The following is an 11,690-nucleotide window of genomic DNA, read 5'->3' as shown; positions in this document are numbered from 1 at the left end:
TATATCACGTTAAAAAACAAAAAAATTCATCATATCATCTCTGTGCTTTCTCGTGCATTGATTCATTTTGTTTCTTGTTTTAGTTGTTGCATCACAGAAAAGTCAAAAAAAATTAGTCCTGCTTTGTTGTGACGAGTTTCAAGTTTATGTGCATTAGTCCAGCTTCCCTTATTTGTTCCAATCACGTCTAAAACTCATTCTCTTGTTAAGTCTAAATTTATTCAGACAGCATCATTTTCCTTATTTGTTTCCATTTAGTCTGTCATTCTAAAGTAAAAAAAAAAAAAGGAGTTGTTATATTTACATTTTGATAACCCGACTTGCCATAATCATGTTTCCTTAATTCTTTGATCGAGGATAAGCGTCTTTTCTCTTGTATTTTTGTTTTGCGAGAACGATAAACCATGGGAGAAGAAACCAGCAACAATCAAGACGCCTTGTACCAGTTGGTTGCTAGTATGAGAGATGAGATAAAGTCATTGAGACAAGAACTTGATGATTGGATCATTCGAATTGAGAAAATCCCAAGAGCACCAATGCAACCAGTCTGTAACATTGGTGGTCTTGGAACCAACAACACTGGAGCACATAATGCTGTAGCCAATGCCAGGCGCAATGGCATTCACATCAATGAGCCAGACGCCACAATCTTAGGGGAAGAAAAAGATTCATCTCAACATGATGAACCAAACCCACCCAGTAGGAGAAACCGAGGTCAAAGAAGGTGTGTGCCACAAGATGACTATGGACATGCCGATGATGAAGAGTATACACCTTACTCTAGGCAGAACCAGAATCACATCAAGCTGACCACACCTAACTTTGCTGGAAAAGTTGATCCGGAGGCTTATCTAGGTTGAAAGAAGAGGATGGATCACATCTTTGATTACTACAATCACCCTGGCCCCAAGAGAGTAGCACTAGTAGTGGCTCAATTCACCGATGGATCACTTACATGGTGGGATAAAGAAGTATCAGATCGAAAGAGAAGTCGCTTGAGAGCTATTGATACATGGGTCGACATGAAAGATCTAATGAGGCAAAGGTATGTCTCTCCTCATTTTTATAGAGAATTACAGTGTCGTTTTAAAAATTTAAAACAGGGAACCAGGACCTTAGAATAATACTATATAGAGTTTGAACGCTTGAGGAACCGACTGGAGCTCAATGACGATAAAAATTGAATTTTCTTCAAACCAGTTTTCTTTGAGAGAAACTTGTTTAACCATTTTCTCTAGTAGAGACCAGTACCTCCTAGACCAAAGTTCTCGTGTTTTATCACAGGTCTTTCTTAACTTGTGTGGTACACATCGATCCATCTTGTTACTTAAGGCTTCCATCGATTCAACTGTTAGAGTTGCTTATCCTTTGGATTAACCCCCTTGTGCATCGATCTATAGCTTTGCTTTCGAGTTTATACAACCCCTTGACAGCTTGGTACTTGTATCATACAACCCAGACATTAGGGTTTCATAAATTTAAAACTCCAGACCAACGGGCTTGCAAAAAACCTGCGACCCTGAGGTCCATCAGTTATAAGTGTCTATTCTAGTTACAGAGTCATAGAAATTTTTATCTAGATCATGAACCCTAGAGATAAACCCTAAGTCCAGCGCGTTTTATTTTGTTTTCAAACCAATTTCTTTTCAAGCTTTTATTTTCCTGCTTAGTTTAGTAGAATTAGTGACAACCAAAACCTCCTTTAATCTGATTAGGTCAACAATTGTTTTTAGTATCAGTTAGGAGTCCTCAACACACAAATCCCTATGGTTTCGATCCCTAAGTAATAAGTACTACTGCGTTTGTTGTGTACTTGCAGCTTGTTTAGGGTAAAACTTGTAGTAGCCCACTGCACCCACATCAATTTCAGCTCCCAGTGTTCGATTGTTGTCACTTATGACATGCTAGTTTTTATCAGAATGGTGTACAAGACCATGGTATCACATATGTTCGGATTTCTCACCCACTCATAAGTAGGTTATTTTCTGGAAACAACCCCTTCTTTAGGACTCAGTACATTTAGCCTTGAGCTCTCATATCGGCGGAATATGATAAATAGGTTGAGGGACCTATCAGTTTTACGCAAAGACTTGAAAGCTGTGTACCCGACGTCTGTGCAGATTTTAACACGAGCTGAACCATTTCCATAGAGCTCAGCCAGAGCGTCTTCCATCCAGTAACAGATTTCAACAGCAACGTGTGTAGATGCCTCTTCGTACTCGACACTAATGACTCTTCTTAGAGTCACAATTCCATCAATATCTCTCAAATTTATGCATCTCCCTAATTGAGATTTATCAATCTTGAAATTCCATCCCTTAATGTATCGAATCCCCTATCATGTCATTACAATCACAAATGTATCCACCATTTATGCAGATTTCGTAAAAAAAATACCCATTTATACAAGCGTACATCAAAAAGTGTATGAATTTCAGAATTTTGAGAAAAATAATCAAAAATACCTTCTTTTGGGCTCACAATAATCCCTTTACCTTTGTCCCTGGGAATAAAAAATTTTCCATCTTTCTCCATTTGTCCTTTTTTTCTTGAACAATCAATAAATCTCTATCCTATTCTTTCTTGAACAATCAATAAATCTCTATCACATTCTTTCTCTCTATCTTTCCTTTTCTTCGCTCACGGTGTGTACACTTAATCTAAAACTAAGACTAATATTAGTCTAATCAATCCAAAAACAGGGTTTACTACAGTAACAAGATATTTTCACACTCCGTTTTTGTTAAACTTTCTGCCTAAAATTTTTCAGTTTTTCCCTCAACATTTTTATAATCTAAAAACTTCCGAGACCCACAAACATTACACAAAATCTAAAAATTACCCATAATGGCTCAGCCCAAAAGCGCAATAAAGTCTCCGTTTTTGCAAAAACAACTGCACATTACACTGATATGAGACAGTGACATCAGCGAGAGTGTGTGGCATGCGTGGGAGAGAGGAATAACCTGAAACACTCCTTTGAGGAATTATTTATTCAGACGTATACCTCTTCATTCTCTTGTACCCCTCGCGGGTCTCTCACCTTTTAATGAGCTTGGAAATGTCGAAGTAATTTTCTATGGAAGAAAATTAGAAATAGAAATTCGGCCAATGATAATTAAGCGTTTATGAACCAATGAAAAGCAGTTTACCAAATTTCGACCAATGAGATATAAGCACAACTAGCCAATCAGAAACGAGCATCTAGAAAATTGACCAATCAGGAGGGTGTAGACGAATAATAGGCGCCAAAAATTTATCCAATCAGGAAGAGATCAGGAATAGGGCTCTGTGGACCATCTTTAAACCATCTTTGACTAGCTTCCTCTCCCAGCGATCCCGACAGAGAGAGAACGAGAGATCGTCGAGTCCTTCTTGACATATTGCTGCACTGTTCCGACATTGAAGGCTAATCGAGGTAATTGACATTTCTGTGGTTGGATTATATTACCTCGTTTTGATTTTGGGAAGTCGTTGCCCTAGAACCACTATTGGGGATTAAATTCGATTATTGAATAGGGAATTGTAGACGATGGAAATGGCGATTGGTTGCTAATCGGATGGGTATTTAGTGGATTGTAGGTTTAGATGTTATACAGCAGTAAATGGGAGTTAGATTAGAGTATTTTCCCGGAGTGAGGGAGGACGAGAGAGAGTAACAATTGGTATCACTTGCGTACAACTGGAAACATGGTATCACTTGCGTACAACTGGAAAGTCCAATTTTTATGCAGTTGAGTATGGTGTATGTGTTATTTTTCAGGTGATAATGATTACGAACCTATTTTTCGATTACGGGGGATATTATTCAACTTCGGAGGGTAATGGATTTCAGCACCAGCTTCCATGTATGGTGTAACGTTTAAGTCATCAACTTTGGAGGAGATTACTTATTCTGGTTTAGTGGATAAGATATGCACGAAGGTTGGGATTGTCGAATCTTCAAGTAAGCTGAAACTGAGTTATATTCCGGTACTAGTGCAAACTCAGAAACAATTCTATATTTCGAATGACGATGACCTAGCTGTGTTCTTGACCTCATTGGATAAAGAGGGACTTAGAAGTATTATTCATGTAGAGGTCATCAAAGGTGTTGAAGTTGGAGAGGAGTTTTCAAGAGTTGAGAGGGTAAGTTCAGTTGGTATCAATTATGGGGGGTTGCGTTTAGGTAATGGTGGATTAAATAATGGTGTACTTGCTATTTAAACAGGCAACTGTTGAGCAGAACAACATCAACAGAATGTCCCGGTGATAGAGGAAGCTGATGATGATGATGTTGACGAGGGAAAAGATGGTGATGATGTAACACATGACAATGGAGAAGGTGGTGATGATGTATCACGTGACAATGGAGTAGATGATGATAAAGCGAAGTTTGATAACAAGGAGGAAGAATACAGACGGTTTGATTTTGATGATGGTCCCCATGCTGAAGTAGAAACACAACATTTTGAATGGGATGATGGTATGAATCTGAGAGTAGGGCAACAATTTGCATGTAAACAAAATTTAATAGATTTATTGTATAGAGCTTCACATCATAATTGGTCTGAATATAAAGAATTCAGATAAGAAGCGATACGTGGTGAAATGCGGTGAAACGGGGTGTAATTGGTATTTATGAGCTTGGAAGGATGCGAATACACCCTGTTTTCTGTTACAGTATACCGGAAGATGCATAGTTGTTCTCGGGCCAGTGCGAGTACAAACAGCAAACAAAGGAAAGGAACACCAGGATTAGTAGCATCTGTTGTTAAGGAAGCGGATCCAGGTCGATTAGATACACCAACTCCTCACAATGTCATGGTTATGGTTAAAAATAATGTTTCTGTGAGTGTGTCATACTCTACCGCATGGAGAGAAATACAGAAAGCTAAATCTCTGATTCGTGGTTATCCTAAAGACAGCTATAGAGATCTGTACTCGTATTTGTTCATGCATGAGCAGGTGAATCCAGGTACAAAATACAATGTGTTACTGGACGGACAACGAAGATTCAAGTTCTTATTTGTCGCTTTGGAAGCTTGCATTGACGGATTTGTAGCAATGAAGAAAGTGGTAACTGTTGATGTAACTTTTTTGAAAGCCGGAATGGGTTGTCATATAGTCTTTGCTGCTTGTCAGGATGGTAATCGTCACCATTATCCGATTGCTTTTGGAGTAACTGATGTAGAAAAATATGACAGTTATGGCTGGTTTTTCATGGAGTTGAAAACTGTTATACCCGATAGTCCTGGATTGGTTATTTTTTCTGACAGAAATGTATGCCTCATCAATGCAGTAGCTGAGGTTTATCCGGAAGCTAAACATGTGTATTGCATCTGGCATCTGAGCCAGAATGTGAAATTGCAAGTTTCAAGGGATAGAAAAATAGTTGCAGAGACATTCATGCAGTGCGCAAGACAGTATACAGAGGCCAAGTTTTTTGATCATTATACGAAGATGGCATTAAAGTATCTTAAAGTGACCGAGTATGTAGAAAGGCGTGTAGAAGTATGGAAATGGGCCAGGTGCTATTTTCCAGGAGATAGGTACAACCTAGAGACTAGTAATGTTGTGGAGTCCTTGAATAGTGTATTTAAGGATGCAAGGAGGCTATGCTTATTACCTATGCTGGATAAGATTATTGCAAAGTTGTGTGAGTGGTTTAACAAGTATAGGAATGAGGCTGCTTCTACGCCACCAGGACGTAAACTGGTGGCTTTTGTTAAGAATATATCTCACAGTAGATGTGCTGAAGGGAAGAGGGTAACTGTCACCGAGTTAAACATCAGTCAGATTGAATACAGTGTAATCGGAAGCGATGGGATGAATTAGACGATGAACTTGAAAATTAAAACTTGCTCGTGCAAGTGGTTTGATATAGACAATTATCCATGTGTGCATGCCTTAGCCGCACTTGAGCATTACATGAAGCGGCCAGACAGAGAAGAGGATATATACGTAGAGGACTTGTGTTTGAAGTATTATTTAAACGAGCAGTGGGCTTTTGCTTATAACAGAACGATCTATCCAGTCCCACACAAGTCACACTGGATTGTCTCCGATGATATACAGCAGTCGAGTGCTTTACCCCCCGGAACACGAGAAAAAGAGGGGGGCAAAACAGTAGAAAAGGCATCCATCCGTTGGAGAGCGTCGACCAAGGTCTAAAAAGGTGAAGACGAGTAATAAGCGTCGCCCTGAATCTTATGGAATTTATTCCTATTTTACTGCAGGTCAAAATGCTGGAGCTGAAAATGCTGCAGGTGCCTCTGAAAGTACTGCAAGTGATAACGTGGTTTAGTTACTCTGAACTCTTTTAATTGGAGGTGTGATGTTTTACTCGGGATAACTTGGTACGACTACAATCGACTATTCTATTTGGAAATGTGATGTTTTACTATTTTCCAACGGCGACTGCAAAAGTGTTTAGGGAGTTGTGCCCTCTTTTATTTAACATAGATCCAAGAAGTATCTGAAAACCAAAATACTTAGAAGTGGCCCTTAGGGATTTTAACAAAATCTCCAAGGATCCAATCTTGTTATATTTGGATCCATGGAGGAACCCCCCCAATATGTGTGATACTTGCTACTGGACAAAGCAGGCGGCAAAATTCAGTCAAATTATTATGAGGTTTGTAAAGAGTGGCATATCTATTGTTCTCTCTCTCAAATCGATGTTCTCAGAAGTTCAATGGAAAATCGAAGTGTTTGTTGTTACTTATACTATTTATTTTCTATTAGACAATTTGTAAACAATGCTAAAAAATAAAATAAAATGATGTGTTGCTTTTAAGTGTATCAACAATGTAAATGTTTAGTTTTGGTTAGGAAAACTTGGTATAACTACACTCTAGTTATAATGTTTAGTACGGACATTTGTTGTCGAACACAAATAATTGTGAATTGGGGAGGAGAAACAAGAGCAAAAAAGTTGTGTAAAAGAAAAGTGAAAGTAGTACTTTAAGGTTAGAGCATGTCGTGTAAAAGTTAAAAACCCGATGGAATGTTCGTCGAAAGAAGAGCAAGGCGATCATGTGTTAGGTAGAATATTATTATAATAGTTGGAAATAAGATAAAAGGAGACCCGTTTCCAGGTGACGTCGTTTTTGAAGAGGTTAACCAACCCTTAACCACCAATAGACCAATTTAAACCGATTTCATAATTTGGAGATGGAAAAATACGACCACGATAATAATCAGTATTTTAAAATATGGTCGTTTTCATGCTAACACTTATCATGGACTAGTAAACAGGGTTTTAAAATACTAAAAACAATGAAGAAATAATACAAATCTCACCGCATCCGACACTTAAGTGTCAATCTCCTTCTATAGTCACATTGTCAAGCTTAGGCCATCAATGATGGAAAGAATACGTATCATTCTTTTCCTCGAATTTTGTTTGATGAACAAGTTGATAATTTGATTTTATAACCAATAATGAATCGTATAACCGGAATATATTCTTTCAAATTCAGTATTACTGCGAATACGGTATATCCACCAAAAGTATAACTATGTGGACGATGAGTATAACTGGAAAACAAGGCACAACTACTTTTTAAATTCCTAGTTACAATAAATGACATGTGTCCATAATAAAATAAATTATGTCAGCCACACGTGAGTTACGACAAGTGTTCTTTACCTGAACACGTGTCTATGTGTCAGGTAAAATATTATTATAATAATAGAAAATAAGATTAAAGGAGACCCGTTTCCAGGTGACATCGTTTTTGAAGAGGTTAACCAACCTTTAACCACCAATAGACCAATTTAAACCAATTTCATAATTTGGAGATGGCAAAATACGATCACGATAATAATCAGTATTTTAAAATATGGTTGTTTTCATGCTAACACTTATCAGGGACTAGTAAACAGGCTTTCAAAATACTAAAAATAATGAAAAAATAATATGAATCTCACCACACCCGACACTTAAGTGTCAATCTCCTTCTATAGTCACATTGTCAAGCTTAGGCCATCAATGATGGAAAGAATACGTATCATACTTTTCCTCAAATTTTATTTGATGAACAAGTTGATAATTTGATTTTAAAACCAATAATGAATCGATAACCGGAATATATTCTTTCAAGTTCAGTATTACTGCGAATACGGTATATACACCAAAAGTACAAGTATCTGGCCGATGTGTATAACTGAAAAACAAGGCACAACTACGTTTTAAATTTCCAGTTACAATTAACGTCATGTGTTTTCACTTGAACACGTGTTTTATTGGGTGGAACAAATAGACCCTACTACAATTATTTATTATTTCCTGGGTTTATCCATAAACTCAAATTTGTTTTTCTCCCTCCCAAAACATACATTTCCAATTTTGAGTTTCCTCCTCCCAAAACAGACATTTCCGAATTTGAGTTTCCCCCCAACATCAAAATTCAATAAAATATATGGGTTTAAGAACAAAACAACCAAAACACAAAACACTCAGTTTTTTGCAAAATAAAAATTTCTTGCAAGAATGCCAAGTCTCGACTCGTCATCCGACTCGGAGATTTCATGCGGGAGCCCTCCACCCGAATTGTACGAAGATTCTAGAATCTCGCGATTCTGTTATTGTCATCGTAAACCAATCATCAAAACTTCCCACACCGTTTTGGATCCGGGAAGAAGATTCTTCGCTTGCAATAAGGAATACGTAAGGCAAGTTCAGCTGTTGATTGCTTTTAATTTCGTACCAACGGTTTGTGTCTTGTAGAATCCCGGATGTCATCTCTTCAAGTGGTGTGATGAGTCGATGCTTGAGGAGATTGCAGATGTTTGGCATGATTTGATCGAGATGCAAGGCCGGAGTGGTTGGACTAGAAGTATGAACCGGATTCACTCGACAGAGATTTCCCAGCTACAGGAATCGGTAAACAACCTGAAGGAGGAAATGGTTAAGGCAAGGAAGTCTCATGCTCTCCTTTATGAGGTGGTTTGTGACTGGGTTTTGAAGGAAATGGATAGGGAATTGGAGCAGACGCGACAAACTAAGATATTTAAGACATGGTTGTTCTATCTGTTCTTGCTGTGGCCTCGGTTTCTTTAACTATCTACCTGTTCAAGTAGTTACGATTCATGGTTCTACTCACGACTTACTCAATTTTCCGAAAAACATGTGGTTTCACCAAATGATACTGAGTATTACATATTTTTGATTTTCGGGAAAATATGTGGTTACACCAAATGATACCGAGTATTACATATTTTCGATTTTCGGGAAAACATGTGGTTACACCAAATGATACCGAGTATTACATATTTTTGATTTTTGGGAAAACATGTGGTTACACCAAATAATACCGAGTATTACATATTTTCGATTTTCGGAAAAACATGTGGTTACACCAAATGATACCGAGTATTACATATTTTCGATTTTCGAAAAAACATGTGATTACACCAAATGATACCGAGTATTAGGGTTTTCTTATTAGGGATTCCTTATGTATAGACTGAGATAATATAGTAGATAGAATAACACAAGGAATTTTAATAATAATATTTTTTGTAAATAAATATATTACAGACATAATTTTTTAATAATAAAATATTTTACAACGGAAAATAGTAAAACATAAAATTTATTATTTTATTGTAAAAACGCCATGAATTAATTCATGGCGTGTGCCTCGGTCATCAGGTGGGCCTCCTTCTTGAACCTCTCCGGTTCCAAGACGCACATGCGTGCGACGTCTGCGAGGTAGTTGTTGTGTGAGCCAAAACTCGCACAACCAAAGATTTGTAAGAAAAAACTAAGGGATCCGAAAATTCTCGGGTAATCGCAAGAACAGTAAGATCAAAGAAGGTTTTTATTGCTGTGAAAGTGTTTAGGTATTGTTGCTTAGGGTTTCCGAAGTTACCAAAAATTGCATACATTGTCTATTTATACTAACTTTCTAAACCACCTAGCCGAGAATCTCGGGAGAGATTTTAGGAACATTTCCTTATCGCTTTATGCGGCTACCGCCTCAAGGCATCGCCTAGGGTTTTTATGGGCTTTCTCCCTTCAAGACTTTGGTTCGGTCCATCTCGATAGGTAACGGCTCGGCCCACTCTCCTTCTTGCACGGCTAGGCCCATCTTCACTGGTATACGACTCGACCCATCTTCTCTCATACGCGTGATAACACCGGATTTTGACCATTTTTATGGATCATTTTAATATCTTTTACAGGTGTTTTTACTCCACTTTCAAAGATTTTTGAAGGATTTCTATGTTTCCGGATTTTAAAAGACTTTTCAGGTAATTTGAGATAAAGAGGCATAAAATGGAACAAAAAGACTATTTTGGATAAATGCAGACTGTCAGAACTCTCATGGAGAGACGAAGACCTTCTCACCGTCCGATCACCCTCAAAATTGGATAAGTTATAGAAGAATCAACCAGCTTTCAAATGCACTTGGTTTGGAGACATTCCAACGGTTGGATATCAAGATATTCCATTAACCCCGAAGCCACGCGGAGTCGGCCAGCAGCTCACGCGACCGCGGCCAACAAGCTATCTGCCGTGGTCAGAAGCTTCCCGACCGCGGCCAACAAGCCAATTGCCGCGGTCAAAGCACTCCCGACCGCGGCATTCAAGCTCCGACTTAAAGCCCACTTATCTGAAGCCCAAAGTCATTCCCAACCTCAATTCCGGAACCCTAGAGACCATGGAGTATTGGAGACTATAAATACATGTCATTTAGGTCGTTTTTAAGAGAGCTTTTGGATACTTTACAGAAACCCTTTTCCTTTAGCCGTTTTTATGCGATTTTTGTAGAAGATTGTTCAAGTCCGAGTTCTTCAATAGAGAAGCTTTCTTTATCCCTTTTCTTTACTGTTTTTCATTACTTTTATTAAAACCAATGATGATGTCGAACTCAGCCATGTCTGAGTAGATCCCGAGTTGGGCTTAGGGCTCCCGAAAGGGGCTCTCATAATCGATTAAGACATCTAGGTTTATAGATCTGGGATTTCGACCTGTTCTCTGTTTATTCTTGTTCTTATTGCATGTATGCTTGATTGATCACCTAGTATCTGATCTAGATAGTTAGTGTTGCAAAAGTTTTCATTAAGTATCAGCCCTAGAATGAAACAGGCGATTTTTTCCGTAGGAGTGGAAACCTACCTGCGGCGAGATCGTGACTATTGACAAGTCTTATGCAGCTCTTGCGTTCTCTCCCTTCCAGGGCCAGAGTGGAAACCTACTGGTCAGGGTTGCGAGAAACAGTTGGTTATGATCACGACAGTGACGTAGTCATAGCGCTGTACTCTAGCTCTAGAACCCATATATTGTTATCCTTCAATCCCAATCTATCTACCTTAATGTTAAAACCGATTATGATCCCTTAGAGTTCCCAAAAGCTCAGCGTTTTTAGCCATAGTTTACAATTCCATCGATTTTTACTTGCTTTCTTAGACCTCCATTTCAATTTCCTTAGTTCGTTATTTACTTGCTTTATTTACCTTTCATGCGATATTTTACTTGCCTTATTTTTGTTTAGTTCGATATTTTACTTGTTCTACTGCCTTTCATTCGATTTCTTTACTTGCCTTTTAGGATAGATTTATTTGCTTTATTTTCCTTTTGTTTAATTCAAGAAAAACAACCAACCTTTAAAACCAATTTAGTCTAGACATAAAGTTAAAAACCATAGAAGAATACCAGGCACACAAATCTCTGTGGATTCGATCCTTAAATACTACAA

This window comes from Eutrema salsugineum, unplaced genomic scaffold (assembly GCF_000478725.1).
Source record: "Eutrema salsugineum unplaced genomic scaffold, Eutsalg1_0 scaffold_25, whole genome shotgun sequence".
Classification (NCBI taxonomy): domain Eukaryota; kingdom Viridiplantae; phylum Streptophyta; class Magnoliopsida; order Brassicales; family Brassicaceae; genus Eutrema; species Eutrema salsugineum.
The sequence above is the reverse complement of the archived record's forward strand: the minus strand, read 5'-3'. Positions refer to the sequence as shown.